Here is a 17,199-nt window from a genome sequence, read left to right on the forward strand (position 1 = left end):
TATAATTAAACACAGCGTTTTATATAGTAAAAAAAATCGATATATTTACAAAAGTGGATGTAAAAATTACATGATAATTAGCAGAAATTTACTAAACGTATATTGCAAATTTACATAATTTTATAAATTTTTTACTATTTTCTTACAATTAGTACATTTCTATTATTTAACATTTAATTTTTACATCTTTGTTGTGTATATTTACCGAATTTTTTCACAGTGTGCATATTTAAATTACATTAATCAAAATATCTTTTACAATCTTTGTTATATGACTTTTATAATTGAATGGATAAAAGGAAAAATGAACCAATTTTTTCTCAATTTGACAATATTTTGCATTTTGTTACAGCTTACAAATTTACATCCAATCGCACTTCAAACAAAACCATGTATTTGCTAACAACGCACAACTGAAAGCTTCTCAAGAGAAGGTAGAACTCTTGATATACATATACATATACGAGTAATTATAATATAGTCACACATTATAACTACATAGAAATATAATTAATTGCAATAAGTTAAATAAGATAGTTTACCTTATTATTGTATTAAAAGTGTTAAGAGTAAGTCAAAAATAACAATTAAAAAAATATATAATACATATGTGCACATGTAGTATGTAGTATGTACAATGCTTTAGCGCATCATAAAAAAACGACAGTTTTATCAATTCTATTAACAAATGTGGATCTATATACCTTAGAAAAAAAGGTTGATTTATTTGAAATAATCTGAAAGAATCAATTTAAAATAGAAAAATTATCATATCATAGATTGTAATGCAAAAACAATTTGTTAGCATCAAAGTTACGTAAATGACATCTATTCATTACAAGAATATTTTTTAAAAAGAAAAGAACGTATTAGAAACGAATTGCGTACTATTTATAAGTTATTATATCACAAATATTTATACTATATAATTAGTGTGTTTATGTACAAGTGCATGTTTGATAATTTTACTTACTACACATTGCTCATTTGTTGCAACAGTAACATAACTAAAAATTCATGATTTTCCAGAAAACAAGTTTAAATGTTTTGAATCATCATAATTATATTATATATTATAATTTGGTAACAACATTATTTTGAAATGCCATAAAAACATATTGTAGTGTGGAACAAAAGTAATATAATATCGTTTTAGCAGTTAACAGTACAAGCAAAAACTGTTCTTTCTATTACTTAAAAATAGCATTTCGTATTATGTTATTGTTGCAGCAAATGTGCGACATATGCATATTATTTCTCATATATATACATATAATAAACGCTTTAAATGTGTTTTATAATTTTTACTTTCTACATACACTTATTGCATCCCTTTATGTTGTAAGAGCAATCTTCATTTATTTTGAATGCGCCAGGAATATTTGTTCCAACATTAAAAACAAATATCAGCATCAAAATTTTTCTAAAATAATACGATAATTTTGCATGCAAGTGTATAAATCTCAATAAAACTAAAATTTAATATTAATTAAGCAGTAAAATTAAGCAAAGTAAAATATTTTATTGTTTTTGTCAATACATAATATACAATACATAATATGTTATTCAATACGTAACATACAATCACCACAGTTGCCATGTAATCATAAATATTATACTAATAAAGAACTATGTCCACTGTAATATCTTCCATGAGAAAAATAAAAAATTCTATTTTTAATCAATTTTATGTATTATTTTAGTAACATTTAATGCTGCTTTTTAATCTTATTATAAATACTTTAGTAGAGCGACAAGTTCTATAGAAACTCACATATCAACGGATATGAGCAACGTTACAGTCAAAATGTTAATCAATTTGGTAAGCCACAAACTTCCAGAATGAAATAATATTATCATCCAAGTCAGTCGTCTCGACATTCAGTATTTCGGTGGATTTTGCATTGTCAGTATTTAGTAGTTCAACGATTGAAATCGGGAAATTATTGAGATTTTGTAGACCCGTATTTGAATGCTTCAGAATTTTTAACGACTCTCAGGTGAGTGAGACAACCACATAAGACATTTAATTTTGAATAATTAATATTTTGCGTAAAAAATTTATTTTAATAAGTATATCGATAAATAGAATTTATATGCAAGATTCATTGATTTTAATGAATAATAATAATATATATAATAATATATATAATATGTTATAACGCTTTTTCAGACGCGTGACGCCACTTGATTATACCGTTTTTTGCTTTTTATTTCATAAGCAATTGTTGCAAACAATCCATAATTATATGCAAGGATGTATTCTGAAAATAATCTCGGCAAGGATTTCAGCATATCTAAACACGAACTACGATCGCGTGTTTGTAACAACGAAAGAGATGTTGACGAAAGTTTGCGAAACATGACCGAATATTTCATTCATAATATTGAGAGAATGTCGATGCGTGACATGACGCTTCATTCACTTGTGAACATAAGTAGGATTAAAAAATTCAAAGACTTATGTAACAAAAATATTGTAGGCAGATATTTTCCCATCACTCTCTTTATAAAGCAATTTTATTTTTTTCTTCAGACCGCAGAATTGCTAGACGGTAGAATTGCAAGTGCAACTGAGACCTTTTTAAATTTCAGAAAGTACAGTCTGCCGATTTTTATTATTCTGGGTCTTTTAGGAAACTGTTTGTCTGCTATTGTGCTCTTCCGTAAAAAGATGCGTTCTTTCTCGTCCAACATCTATTTGGGCGTGATAACAATAAGCGACATCGTCTATTCGACAACATTACTCATTAGATGGCTTGAATTAATGGATATAAAACCAAACAAAAATTATTTGTTTTGGTTTAAGACCTTTATAGTTTTTCTAAACTACATTTCCGAGTTCCTGAGTGTGTGGCTTATAGTAGCCTTTACCATCGAGCGATATATAGTGACGAAGTATCCGCTCTTACGTCGATCCTGGTGCACTGTCAAACGAGCAAAAATCGTAGTAATCACGCTGATGGGAATAGCGATTTTGCGCAGCATTCTATATATTCTTTTTCATATCATGATAAATAAAATATTAAAAGAAAAAGAGGAAAACAAATATGTTTCATGCGTTCGAATTTATAAGATCTCACTATCAGAAAGGAATTATACGAACTCAGAACATTATAGATTCTATTATAATATTTACTTTACCTGCTCTCGTGATAGTAATCTGCAATACTCTAATAGGATACCACATTTACCAGCAAAATCGTGTTCGTAAAACCATGATTACAGCGTCCGATTCTTCTAATGAGAGAATTAAGATTTCTAATGATAAAATGCTTCAGCATAAGATTACAAAGATGCTTATTTTTGTTTCGAGCATATTTGTTATCTTGAAATTACCTGAATATTTCTTTTTCTACGTTTTTAATAACGTACGTATCAATAATTTATATTAAAATAATACCGACCATAATATATAGTTTATTTACTCTAAAAATGCATTCTCTCTGTGTATGACACAAAAATATTAATTAATTTTTTCTCAAAATTTGATTTTATTTATTAATTTATAATGTTTAATTTTTACATTATATATGACATTATATAATGATTTTCTGACTTTAGATATCCGCGTAAGAAATTGGATGCGTTAAGATATGACACGTTATTATTAATAGTTATATAAAATTAAAATAATAATAATAATTTTTTCAGTTAATGAAATATGTCAATGTGCTTGTTATGATGCTAACATTCCAGTTGTTAGACATGGCACATTGCAGTATAAATTTTGTTCTCTACTGCGCAACGGGACAAATTTTTCGTAGAGAACTCATCCACTTATTTACGAAACGTACAAATATAAAAAATTAACAGAAATATCATGGAGAGGGACAATTATGAGTAACAAAATGATTAATATCGAATTATGCAGTTATAATAAGGTAATACGATAATTAAACACAGCGTTTTATACTGTAAAAAAATCGATATATTTACAAAAGTGGATGTAAAAATTACATGATAATTAGCAGAAATTTACTAAACGTATATTGCAAATTTACATAATTTTATAAATTTTATAGTATTTTCTTACAATTAGTACATTTCCATTATTTATCATGTAACTTTTACACCGTCGTTATGTAAATTTACCGAATTTTTTGACAGTGTGTGCATACTTACATTACATTAATTAAAAATTCTATTACTATCTTTGTTATATGACTTTTATAATTGAATGAATAAAAGGAAAAATAAGCCAATTTTTTTTTAATCTGACAATACTTTGCATTTTGTTACAGCTTACAAGTTTACATTCAATCGCACTTCAAACAAAACCATGTATTTACTAACAACGCACAACTGAAAGCTTTTCAAAAGAAGGTAGAACTCCTGATATACATATACATACGAGTGATTATAATATAGTCATACATTATAACTACATAAAAATATAATTAACTGCAAATAGTTAAATAAGATAGTTAATCTTATTATTGTATTAAAAGTAGTATTAAGTACGTCAAAAATAACAATTTAAAAAATTTATAATGCACATATGTACATGTATGTAGTATGTGTTTTAGTGCATCATAAAAAAACAATTGTTTTATTAATTCTATTAACGAATGTTGACTTATATATCTTAGAAAAAAATGTTGATTTATCTATTTAAAATAAGAAAGTTATTACACCATAAATTGTAATGCAAAGACAATTTGTTAGCATCAAAGTTACGTAAATGACATCTATTCATTACAAAAATATTTTCTAAAAAGAAAAAAACGTATTAGAAACGAATTGCGTACTATTTATATGTTATTATATCACAAATATCTATACTATAGAATTAGTGTATTTATGTACAAGTGCATGTTTGATAATTTTACTTACTACACATTGCTCATTTGTTGCAACAGTAACATAACTAAAAAATCATGATTTTCCAGAAAACGAATTTAAATGTTTTAAATCGTCATAATTATATTATATATTATAATTTGGTAACAACATTATTTTGAAATGCCATATTAATATAATAATATATTGTAGTGTGGAACAAAAATAATATAATATCGTTTTAGCAGTTAACAGTACAAGCAAGAACTGTTCTTTCTATTACTCAAAAAGCATTTCGTATTATGTTACTGTTGCAGCAAATGTGTGACATATGCATATTATTTCTCATATATATACATATAATAAACGCTTTAAATGTGTTTTATAATTTTTACTTTCTACATACACTTATTGCATCTCTTTATGTTGTAAGAGCAATCATCAACTATTTTGCGCCAGGTATATTTGTTCCAATATTAAAAACAAATATCAGTATCAAAATTTTCTTATAATAGTAATACGATAATTTTGTATTCAAATGTATAAATTCAATAAAACTAAAATTTAATATTAATTAAGCAGTACAAAGTAAAATATATTTTATTGTTTTTGTCAATACATGATATACAATACATAATATGTCATTCAATACGTAATATACAATAACCACAATTGCCATGTAATCATAAATATTATACTAATAAAGAACTATGTCCACTGTAATATCTTCCATGAGAAAAATAAAAAATTCTATTCGTAATTAATTTTATGTATTATTTTAGTAACATTTAATGCTGCTTTTTAATCTTATTATAAATACTTTAGTAGAGCGACAGGTCCTATAGAAACTCACATATCAACGGATATGAGCAACGTTACAGTCAAAATGTTAATCAATTTGGTAAGCCACAAACTTCCAGAATGAAATAATATCATCATTCAAGTCAGTCGTCTCGACATTCAGTATTTCGGTGGATTTTGCATCGTCAGTATTTAGCAGTTCAACGATTGAAATCGGGAAATTATTGAGATTTTGTAGACCCGTATTTGAATGCTTCAGAATTTTTAACGACTCTCAGGTGAGTGAGACAACCACATAAGACATTTAATTTTGAATAATTAATATTTTGCGTAAAAAATTTATTTTAATAAGTATATCGATAAATAGAATTTATATGCAAGATTCATTGATTTTAATGAATAATAATAATATATATAATAATATATATATAATATGTTATAACGCTTTCTCAGACGCGTGACGCTACTTGATTATACCGCTTTTTGCTTTTCATTTCATAAGCAACTGTTGCAAACAATCCACAATTATAAGTAAGGATGTATTCTGAAAATAATCTCAGGAAAGATTTTAGCATATCTAAACACGAACTACGATCGCGTGTTTGTAAGAACGAAAGAGATCTTGACGAAAGTTTGCGAAATATGACCGAATATTTCATTCATGATATTGAAAGAATGTCGATGCGTGACTTGACGCTTCATTCACTTGTGAACGTAAGTAGAATTAAAAAAGTCAACGACTTATGTAACAAAAATATTGTAGGCAGACATTTTCGCATCACTCTCTTCATAAAGCAATTTTATTTTTTTCTTCAGACCGCAGAATTGCAAGACCGTAGAATTGCAAGTGGAATTGAGACCTTTTTAAATTTCAGAAAGTACGGTCTGCCGATTTTTATTATTCTGGGTCTTTTAGGAAACTGTTTATCTGCTATTGTACTCTTCCGTAAAAAGATGCGTTCTTTCTCGTCCAACATCTACTTGGGCGTGATAACAATAAGCGACATTGTTTATTCGACAACATTACTCATTAGATGGCTTGAATTAATGGATATAAAACCAAACAAAAATTATTTGTTTTGGTTTAAGACCTTTATAGTTTTTCTGAACTACATTTCCGAGTTCCTGAGTGTGTGGCTTATAGTAGCCTTTACCATCGAGCGATATATAGTGACGAAGTATCCGCTCCTACGTCGATCCTGGTGCACTGTCAAACGAGCAAAAATCGTAGTAATCACGCTGATGGGAATAGCGATTTTGCGCAGCATTCTATATATTCTTTTTCATATCATGATGAATAAAATAATAGAAGAAAAAAGGAAAACAAATATGTTTCATGCGTTCGAATTTATAAGATTTCACCATCAGAAAGGAATTATACGGATTAAAAATATTATAGATTCTATTATAATATTTACTCTACCTGCTCTCGTAATAGTAATCTGCAATACTCTAATAGGATACCACATTTACCAGCAAAATCGTGTTCGTAAAACCATGATTACAGCGTCCGATTCTTCTAATGAGAGGATTAAGATTTCTAATGATAAAATGCTTCAGCGTAAGATTACAAAGATGCTTATTCTTGTTTCGAGCACATTTGTTATCTTGAAATTACCTGAATATTTCTTTTTCTACATTTTTAATAACGTACGTATCAATAATTTATATTAAAATAATACCGACCATAATATATAGTTTATTTACTTTAAAAATGCATTCTCTCTGTGTATGACAAAAAAATATTAATTAATTTTTTTTCAAAATTTGATTTTATTTATTAATTTATAATGTTTAATTTTTACATTATATATGACATTATATAATGATTTTCTGACTTTAGATATCCGCGTAAGAAATTGGATGCGTTAAGATATGACACGTTATTATTAATAGTTATATAAAATTAAAATAATAATAATAATTTTTTCAGTTAATGAAATATGTCAATGTGCTTGTTATGATGCTAACATTCCAGTTGTTAGACATGGCACATTGCAGTATAAATTTTGTTCTCTACTGCGCAACGGGACAAATTTTTCGTAGAGAACTCATCCACTTATTTACGAAACGTACAAATATAAAAAATTAACAGAAATATCATGGAGAGGGACAATTATGAGTAACAAAATGATTAATATCGAATTATGCAGTTATAATAAGGTAATACGATAATTAAACACAGCGTTTTATACTGTAAAAAAATCGATATATTTACAAAAGTGGATGTAAAAATTACATGATAATTAGCAGAAATTTACTAAACGTATATTGCAAATTTACATAATTTTATAAATTTTATAGTATTTTCTTACAATTAGTACATTTCCATTATTTATCATGTAACTTTTACACCGTCGTTATGTAAATTTACCGAATTTTTTGACAGTGTGTGCATACTTACATTACATTAATTAAAAATTCTATTACTATCTTTGTTATATGACTTTTATAATTGAATGAATAAAAGGAAAAATAAGCCAATTTTTTTTTAATCTGACAATACTTTGCATTTTGTTACAGCTTACAAGTTTACATTCAATCGCACTTCAAACAAAACCATGTATTTACTAACAACGCACAACTGAAAGCTTTTCAAAAGAAGGTAGAACTCCTGATATACATATACATACGAGTGATTATAATATAGTCACACATTATAACTACACAAAAATATAATTAACTGCAAATAGTTAAATAAGATAGTTAATCTTATTATTGTATTAAAAGTGTTAAGAGTAAGTCAAAAATAACAATTTAAAAAATCTATAATACACATATATACATGTATGTAATATGTACAATGCTTTAGCGCATCATAAAAAAACGACAGTTTTATCAATTCTATTAACGAATGTTGACTTATATACCTTGGAAAAAAATGTTGATTTATTTATTTAAAATAGGAAAATTATCACACCATAAATTGTAATGCAAAAACAATTTGTGAGCATCAGAGTTCCGTAAATGACATCTATTCATTACAAGAATATTTTCTAAAAAGAAAAAAAACGTATTAGAAACAAATTGCGTATTATTTATATGTTATTATATCACAAATATCTTTACTATAGAATTAGTGTATTTATGTACAAGTACATGTCTGATAATTTTACTTACTACACATTGCTCATTTGTTGCAACAGTAACATAACTAAAAAATCATGATTTTCCAGAAAGCAAATTTAAATATTTTAAATCGTCATAATTATATTATATATTATAATTTGGTGACAACATTATTTTGAAATGCCATATTAATATAATAATATATTGTAGTGTGGAACAAAAATAATATAATATCGTTTTAGCAGTTAACAGTACAAGCAAGAACTGTTCTTTCTATTACTCAAAAAGCATTTCGTATTATGTTACTGTTGCAGCAAATGTGTGACATATGCATATTATTTCTCATATATATACATATAATAAACGCTTTAAATGTGTTTTATAATTTTTACTTTCTACATACACTTATTGCATCCCTTTATGTTGTAAGAGCAATCTTCATTTATTTTGAATGCGCCAGGAATATTTGTTCCAACATTAAAAACAAATATCAGCATTAAAATGTTTCTAAAATAATACGATAATTTTGCATGCAAGTGTATAAATCTCAATAAAACTAAAATTTAATATTAATTAAGCAGTACAAAGTAAAATATTTTATTGTTTTTGTCAATACATAATATACAATACATAATATGTTATTCAATACGTAACATACAATCACCACAGTTGCCATGTAATCATAAATATCATACTAATAAAGAACTATGTCCACTGTAATATCTTCCATGAGAAAAATAAAAAATTCTATTTTTAATCAATTTTATGTATTATTTTAGTAACATTTAATGCTGCTTTTTAATCTTATTATAAATACTAATCTTATTATAAATACTTTAGTAGAGCGACAGGTTCTATAGAAACTCACATATCAACGGATATGAGCAACGTTACAGTCAAAATGTTAATCAATTTGGTAAGCCACAAACTTCCAGGACGAAAAAATATCGTCATCCAAGTTAGTCGTCTCGACATTCAGTATTTCGGTGGATTTTGCATTGTCAGTATTTAGCAGTTCAACGATTGAAATTGGGAAATTGTTGAGATTTTGTAGACCCGTACATGAATGCTTCAGAATTTTTAACGACTTTCAGGTGAGTGAGACAACCATATAAGACATTTAATTTGGAATGATTAATATTTTGCGTAAAAAATTTATTTTAATAAATATATCGATAAGTAAAATTTATATGCAAGATTCATTGATTTTAATAAATAATATGATATATATAATAATGTTATAATGCTTTTTCAGACGCGTGACGCAACTTCATTATACCGCTTTTTGCTTTTCATCTCATAAGCAACTGTTGAAAACAATCCATAATTATATGCAAGGATGTATTCTGAAAATAATCTTGGCAAGGATTTCAGCATATCTAAACACGAACTACGATTGCGTGTTTGTAACAACGAAAGAGATCTTGATGAAAGTTTGCGACACATGACCGAATATCTTATTCGTGATATTGAGATAATGTTGATACGTGACATGACGCTTCATTCACTTGTGAACATAAGTAAAATTAAAAAATTCAACGACTTATGTAACGAAGATATTGTAGGCAGACATTTTCCCATCACTGACTGTATAAAGCAATTTTATTTTTTGCTTCAGCTAGACCGTAGAATTGGAGATGACACTAAAATTTTTTTGAATTTCAGAAAGTACAGTCTGCCGATTTTTATTATTTTGGGTCTTTTAGGAAACTGTTTGTCTGCTATTGTGCTCTTCTGTAAAAAGATGCGTTCTTTGTCGTCCAACATCTACTTGGGCGTACTAACAATAAGCGATATCGTCTATTCGACAACATTACTCATTACATGGCTTGAATTAATGGATATAAGACCAAAAAAAAATTATTGGTTTTGGTTTACAATCTTTATAGTTTTTCTTTACTACATTTCCGAGTTCCTGAGTGTGTGGCTTATAGTAGCCTTTACCATCGAGCGATATATAGTGACGCAGTATCCGCTTCTACGTCGATCCTGGTGCACCGTCAAACGAGCAAAATTCGTAGTGATCACGCTGATGGGAATAGCGACTTTGCGCGGCATTCTATATATGTTTTTTGATATCATAATGAATGATATATTTAAAAAAAAAAAAAAAAAAAGTATCTTTCATGTGATCGAATTTCTAAAGTTTCACTTTGAGAAAGGAATTACACAGACTGAGAACATTATAGATTCTATTATAATATTTACTTTACCTGCTCTCGTGATAGTAATCTGCAATACTCTAATAGGATACCACATTTACCAGCAAAATCGTGTTCGTAAAACCATGATTACAGCGTCCGATTCTTCGAATGAGAGAATTAAGATTTCTAGTAATAAAATGCTTCAGCATAAAATTGCAAAAATACTTATTCTTGTTTCGAGCTTATTTGTTATCTTGAAATTACCAAAATATTACTTTTTCTACATTTTTAGAAACGTACGTATCAGTAATTTATATTAAAATAATACCTGCTCTCGTGATAGTAACCTGCAATACTCTAATAGGATACCACATTTACCAACAAAATCGTGTTCGTAAAACCATGATTACAGTGTCCAATTCTTCTAATGAGAGAATTAAGATTTCTAGTGATAAAATGCTTCAGCATAAGATCACAAAGATGCTTATTCTTGTTTCGAGCATATTTATTATCTTGAAATTACCTCAATATTTCTCTTTCTACATTTTTAATTATGTACGTATCAATAATTTATATTAAAATAATACCGACCATAATATATAGTTTATTTACTTTAAAAATGCATTCTCTCTCTGTGTGACGAAAAAATATTAATTAATTTTTTCTCAAAATTTGATTTTATTTATTAATTTATAATGTTTAATTTTTACATTATGAATGACATTATATAATATTTTTTTGACATTAGATATCCGCGTAAGAAATTGGATGCGTTAAGATATGACACGTTATTATTATTAGTTATATAAAAAAAAATAGTAAGAATTATTTTTTTAGATTTTTGAATCTGTCAATGTGGCTGTTATGATAGAAATATTCCACTTGTTAAACACGGCACATTACAGTATAAATTTTGTTCTCTACTGCGCAACGGGACAAATTTTTCGTAGAGAACTCATCCGCTTATTTACGAAATGTACAAATATAAGAAATTTACAGAAATATCATGGAGATGGACAATTATGAGTAACAATATGATTAATATCAAATTATGCAATTATAATAAGGTAATACTATAATTAAACACGGCGTTTTATACAGTAAAAAAAATCGATATATTTACAAAAGTGGATGTAAAAATTACATGATAATTAGCAGAAATTTACTAAACGTATATTGCAAATTTACATAATTTTATAAATTTTTTACTATTTTTTTACAATTAGTATATTTTTATTATTAATTATGTAACTTTTACACTGTCGTTGTGTAAATTTACCAAATTTTTTGACAGTGTGTGCATACTTACATTACATTAATTAAAAATTTTATTATTATCTTTGTTATATGTCTTTTATAATTAAATGAATAAAAGGAAAAATAAGCCAATTTTTTCTCAGTCTGACAATACTTTGCATTTTGTTACAGCTTACAAGTTTACATTCAATCGCAGGTCAAACAAAACCATGTATTTGCTAACAACGCACAACTGAAAGCTTCTTAAGAGAAGGTAGAACTTTTGATATATATATACATACGAGTGATTATAATATAGTCATACATTATAACTACATAAAAATATAATTAACTGCAAATAGTTAAATAAGATAGTTAATCTTATTATTGTATTAAAAGTGTTAAGTACGTCAAAAATAACAATTTAAAAAATTTATAATGCACATATGTATGTAGTATGTGTTTTAGTGCATCATAAAAAAACAATTGTTTTATCAATTCTATTAACAAATGTTGACTTATATATCTTAGAAAAAATTGTTGATTTATCTATTTAAAATAGGAAAGTTATTACACCATAAATTGTAATGCAAAGACAATTTGTTAGCATCAAAGTTACGTAAATGACATCTATTCATTACAAGAATATTTTTTAAAAAGAAAAGAACGTATTAGAAACGAATTGCGTACTATTTATATGTTATTATATCACAAATATCTATACTATAGAATTAGTGTATTTATGTACAAGTGCATGTTTGATAATTTTACTTACTACACATTGCTCATTTGTTGCAACAGTAACATAACTAAAAATTCATGATTTTCCAGAAAACGAATTTAAATGTTTTAAATCGTCATAATTATATTATATATTATAATTTGGTAACAACATCATTTTGAAATGCCGTATTAATATAATAATATATTGTAGTGTGGAACAAAAGTAATATAATATCGTTTTAGCAGTTAACAGTACAAGCAAAAACTGTTCTTTCTATTACTTAAAAATAGCATTTCGTATTATGTTATTGTTGCAGCAAATGTGCGACATATGCATATTATTTCTCATATATATACATATAATAAACGCTTTAAATGTGTTTTATAATTTTTACTTTCTACATACACTTATTGCATCCTTTTATGTTGTAAGAGCAATCTTTATTTATTTTAAATTCGCCAGGAATATTTGTTCCAACATTAAAAACAAATATCAGCATTAAAATGTTTCTAAAATAATACGATAATTTTGCATGCAAGTGTATAAATCTCAATAAAACTAAAATTTAATATTAATTAAGCAGTACAAAGTAAAATATTTTATTGTTTTTGTCAATACATAATATACAATACATAATATGTTATTCAATACGTAACATACAATCACCACAGTTGCCATGTAATCATAAATATTTTACTAATAAAGAACTATGTCCGCTGTAATATCTTCCATGAAAAAAATAATAAATTTTATTTTTAATCAATTTTATGTATTATTTTAATAACATTTAATGCTGCTTTTTAATGTTATTATAAATATTTTAGTAGAGCGACAGGTTCTATAGAAACTCACATATCAACGGATATGAGCAACGTTACAGTCAAAATGGTAATCAATTTGGTAAGCCACAAACTTCCAGAATGAAATAATATTATCATCTAAGTCAGTCGTCTCGACATTCAGTATTTCGGTGGATTTTGCATTGTCAGTATTTAGTAGTTCAACGATTGAATCAAGGAATTGCTGAGAATTTGTAGCCCTGCATGCGTAGACTTCAGAATTTTTGATTCCCAGGTGAGTGAGATAGTATGTAAGACACTTGTCCTTAAATATTTAATGTTATATGTAAAAACATTTATTTACCAAAATGATACCAAAATATATCAGTAAATAGAAACTATATACAAGATTTATTGATTTTAGTAATCAAAATAGTAAATATATATAATATTATAATGCTTTTTCAGATTTTTGTGCAAGACGCAACTTGATTATATCGCTTTTTACTTTTTATCTTATAAGAAATTGTTGCAAGCAATTCATATTTAATACGCAAGAATGGAAATTGTCAAAGATAATTTCGGCAATAATTATTCCAACTTATCTAAAGACGAATTACAATTTGATATTTGTAATAACGACAATGATCTTGAAGGAATTTACCGAAACATAACTGAAGAAGTAATCAAGTACTATAACGAACTCCTCGAAAATACTCGGCTTAGTATGCTTGTGAACACAAACAAAATTGAAAAATTCAAAGATTTCTGTAACGAAGAGATTTTCGACAAAAATTTTCCCATCGCTGATTTAATATATTTTCTCTACAGTCGTAGTATCTCAAAACATCTATTTATCAATACTGTTACAATTGAGATTTTCAATATCAAAAAGTATTATCTGCCGATCTTTATTATCCTGGGTCTTTTGGGCAACTGTTTGTCCGCTATTGTGTTCTTTCGTAAAAAGATGCGTTCCTTATCGTCCAGCGTCTACTTGGGCGTGCTAGCGATAAGCGATATGAGCTTTTCGCTGATGATATTCATACAATGGCTCAGAATAATGGAAATATTAGAAGTGCCTAATCTTCATTGGTTAAATTACTTTGAGATCTTCTTGGTCTATTTTTTCAAGTTCTTGAGTGCGTGGTTTACAACAGCCTTTACCATCGAGCGATATACAATGACAAAATATCCGCTTCTACGTCAATCCTGGTGCACTGTCAACCGGACGAAAATTGTAGTGATCACGCTGATAGGACTAGCGATTTTGTACAGCATTTTATATGTTTTCCTCGAGAATACTTGTACATCAATGAATATGAAAGACCAAGATATAAAGATCTTTCTTATATACAAATATGTATCATCAGAGTCTATCATGGAAGATTCAAACATCTACGTGATGACTAATGCTGTTATAATGTTTACCTTACCTGCACTTATGATAATAATCTTCAATACTCTGATAGGATGGCACATTTACCAGCAATATCGTGTCAACAAAACCTTGATTACAACATCCGGTACTTCCAGTGAGAGTACTCAGATTTCTGAAAATGAAATGATTGAGAATAAGATCACAAAGATGCTTATTCTTGTTTCGAGTATGTTTGTAATCTTGAAATTACCTGCACATATCCATTTCTTTATTCGGTCTGACGTACGTATTAATAATTTAATAAAACAAAATAATTTACATATATTGAAGTAATACCGATTATAATATCGTTTAATATATTATCGTTTTATTTTAAATCTGCATTCTGTATAAGATAAAAAAATATAAATTAATTTTTCTTAAAAATTTTAATTTTTTTTCAGTTTATATTACTTACAATTATTACATTATTAATGACACTAAATAACAATTTTTATATATTAAATATTCGTGTAAGAAAAAAATGCATGCTAAATATTACATCTTACTATTAACATATTGTACAACAAAAATTACCAATTTTTCAGATGTATAAATATGGCATTAATTGGACTGTTATGTCTGAAATATACGATTTATTAAACATGACGAAATACAGTATAAATTTTGTTCTCTACTGTGCAACAGAACAAAATTTTCGCAGAGAATTAATTCACGCATTTACCAAATGCAACAGAAATATCATAAAGATGAACAATTATAAGTAACAGTATGATTTATACTGAATTATGCAGTTATAATAAGGTAATACCATAATTAAACATGATCTACATAATTATTTTATCTTAATCAAAAATTTTTTTACTATTTTTGTTATATGATTCTTATAATTAAATGCGTAAACAGTAAAGTAAGCCAAATTTTTCTCAATTTGATAATGCATTTCGTTACAGCTTGCAAATTTATGTCCAATCGCACTTCAAATAAAGCAATGTATTTGTTAACAACGCACAAACGTGAAAGTTTCTCAAGAGAAGGTAGAACTTCTGATATATACGAGAGATTATAATATACATTTTAACATAATAAAAATATAATTAACTGCAAATAACTAAATAAGATAATTACATATATTATTGTATGAAGAATGTTAAAACTAAGTTAAAAATAAAATGTGAAAATTTATGATGCACATGTATGTAGGTAGTATGCACAAATATTTTAGCGCACTATAAAGGAACGACAGATTTATCAATTCTTTTAATGATTGTAAGTCTATATAATCTAAAAAAGTGTTGATTTAACTATTTGAAATAAAAGAGTTGTCACATCTCACAGATTGTAATACAAAAATAATTTGTTATTGTTAAAAAGCGAGTTATCCAATTCCTATTCGTATTAGCCAGTGGGTAAACATGCAATTTTGTATCGGATCATTGATCGGAAATGATTTCGATCATGAAAAGGTCGCAGAATACGTTTGTTAGGTTCGTTAATGTTATTAGAAGAGATCGAGCACATGTAAAAATTAAAAATACAAACGTACGTTTGCGCACATACACATTGCACACATGGTATTATTGCACACAAGAAAATCAATAGACACACGGTACTCAAATGTTTATAATTATAAGATTCCACGTGGGTTTGTAATTTTTCGCGCGAAGCGAGGTTCAGTTCACATCACCCTGTGCTTCAAATGCGAGACGAGGTTTATATCATAAAGTCATGTGTGCACTCTGTATGTGCGCAATAATGTCATGTGTGCAATTTGTATGTGCGCAATAATGTCATGTGTGCAAACGTACGTTTGTATTTTTAATTTTTACATGTGCGCAATAATACTTGTAGGCAATCGCTCTGTAGGCAATCGGGAATGTCGGCAATCGAAGCTATCGGCAAAAAATTGTAGGCAAACGACGCTGTTGGCAATCGAGAATGTAGACAAACGGAGCCCCCTCGTTATTATAAATACTTTAGTAGAGCAACAGGCTCCTGCAGAAATTCACATATCAACAAACATAAGCAACCTTACAATCAAAATATTAATCAGTTTGGTGAGCCACAAACTTCCAGAACGAAAAAAATATCGCCATCCAAGTCAGTCGTTTCGACATTCAGTCTTTTGCAATCGTTAGTGTCCAGCAGTTGAATGATTGAAGTCGGGGAATTGCTGAGAGTTTGTAACACTCCTATTCGTAGGCTTCAGAATTTTCAACGACTCTCTGGTAAGTCAAATAGTGCGCCAGACATTTTATTTAAAATGCTTAAAATGTATATATT

General features: G+C 27.3%; 1 long non-coding RNA gene across 5 annotated transcripts in view; it reads left to right on the forward strand.

Annotated features, from left to right (window-relative positions):
• The first annotated feature begins 168 nt into the window (after positions 1-168).
• Positions 169-17,199, forward strand: part of LOC105673414 (uncharacterized) — a 29,110-nt gene continuing 12,079 nt past the window's right edge. For 2 of the 5 annotated variants that reach the window (XR_010889973.1, XR_010889970.1), the window contains exons 1-13: positions 170-3,371; positions 3,655-3,884; positions 4,245-5,861; positions 6,149-6,297; positions 6,400-7,233; positions 7,517-7,746; positions 8,107-9,746; positions 9,908-11,351; positions 11,634-11,863; positions 12,225-13,830; positions 14,004-15,198; positions 15,504-15,720; positions 15,870-17,144. This is a non-coding gene — a long non-coding RNA (uncharacterized lncRNA). Of the gene's footprint in view, positions 3,372-3,654; positions 3,885-4,244; positions 5,862-6,036; positions 6,298-6,399; positions 7,234-7,516; positions 7,747-8,106; positions 9,747-9,907; positions 11,352-11,633; positions 11,864-12,224; positions 13,831-14,003; positions 15,199-15,503; positions 15,721-15,869; positions 17,145-17,199 lie in introns of all 5 variants that reach the window. The other 3 variants (XR_010889974.1, XR_010889971.1, XR_010889972.1) reach the window with 3 other exon arrangements.

This window comes from Linepithema humile, chromosome 4 (genome assembly GCF_040581485.1).
Source record: "Linepithema humile isolate Giens D197 chromosome 4, Lhum_UNIL_v1.0, whole genome shotgun sequence".
Lineage (NCBI taxonomy): Eukaryota > Metazoa > Arthropoda > Insecta > Hymenoptera > Formicidae > Linepithema > Linepithema humile.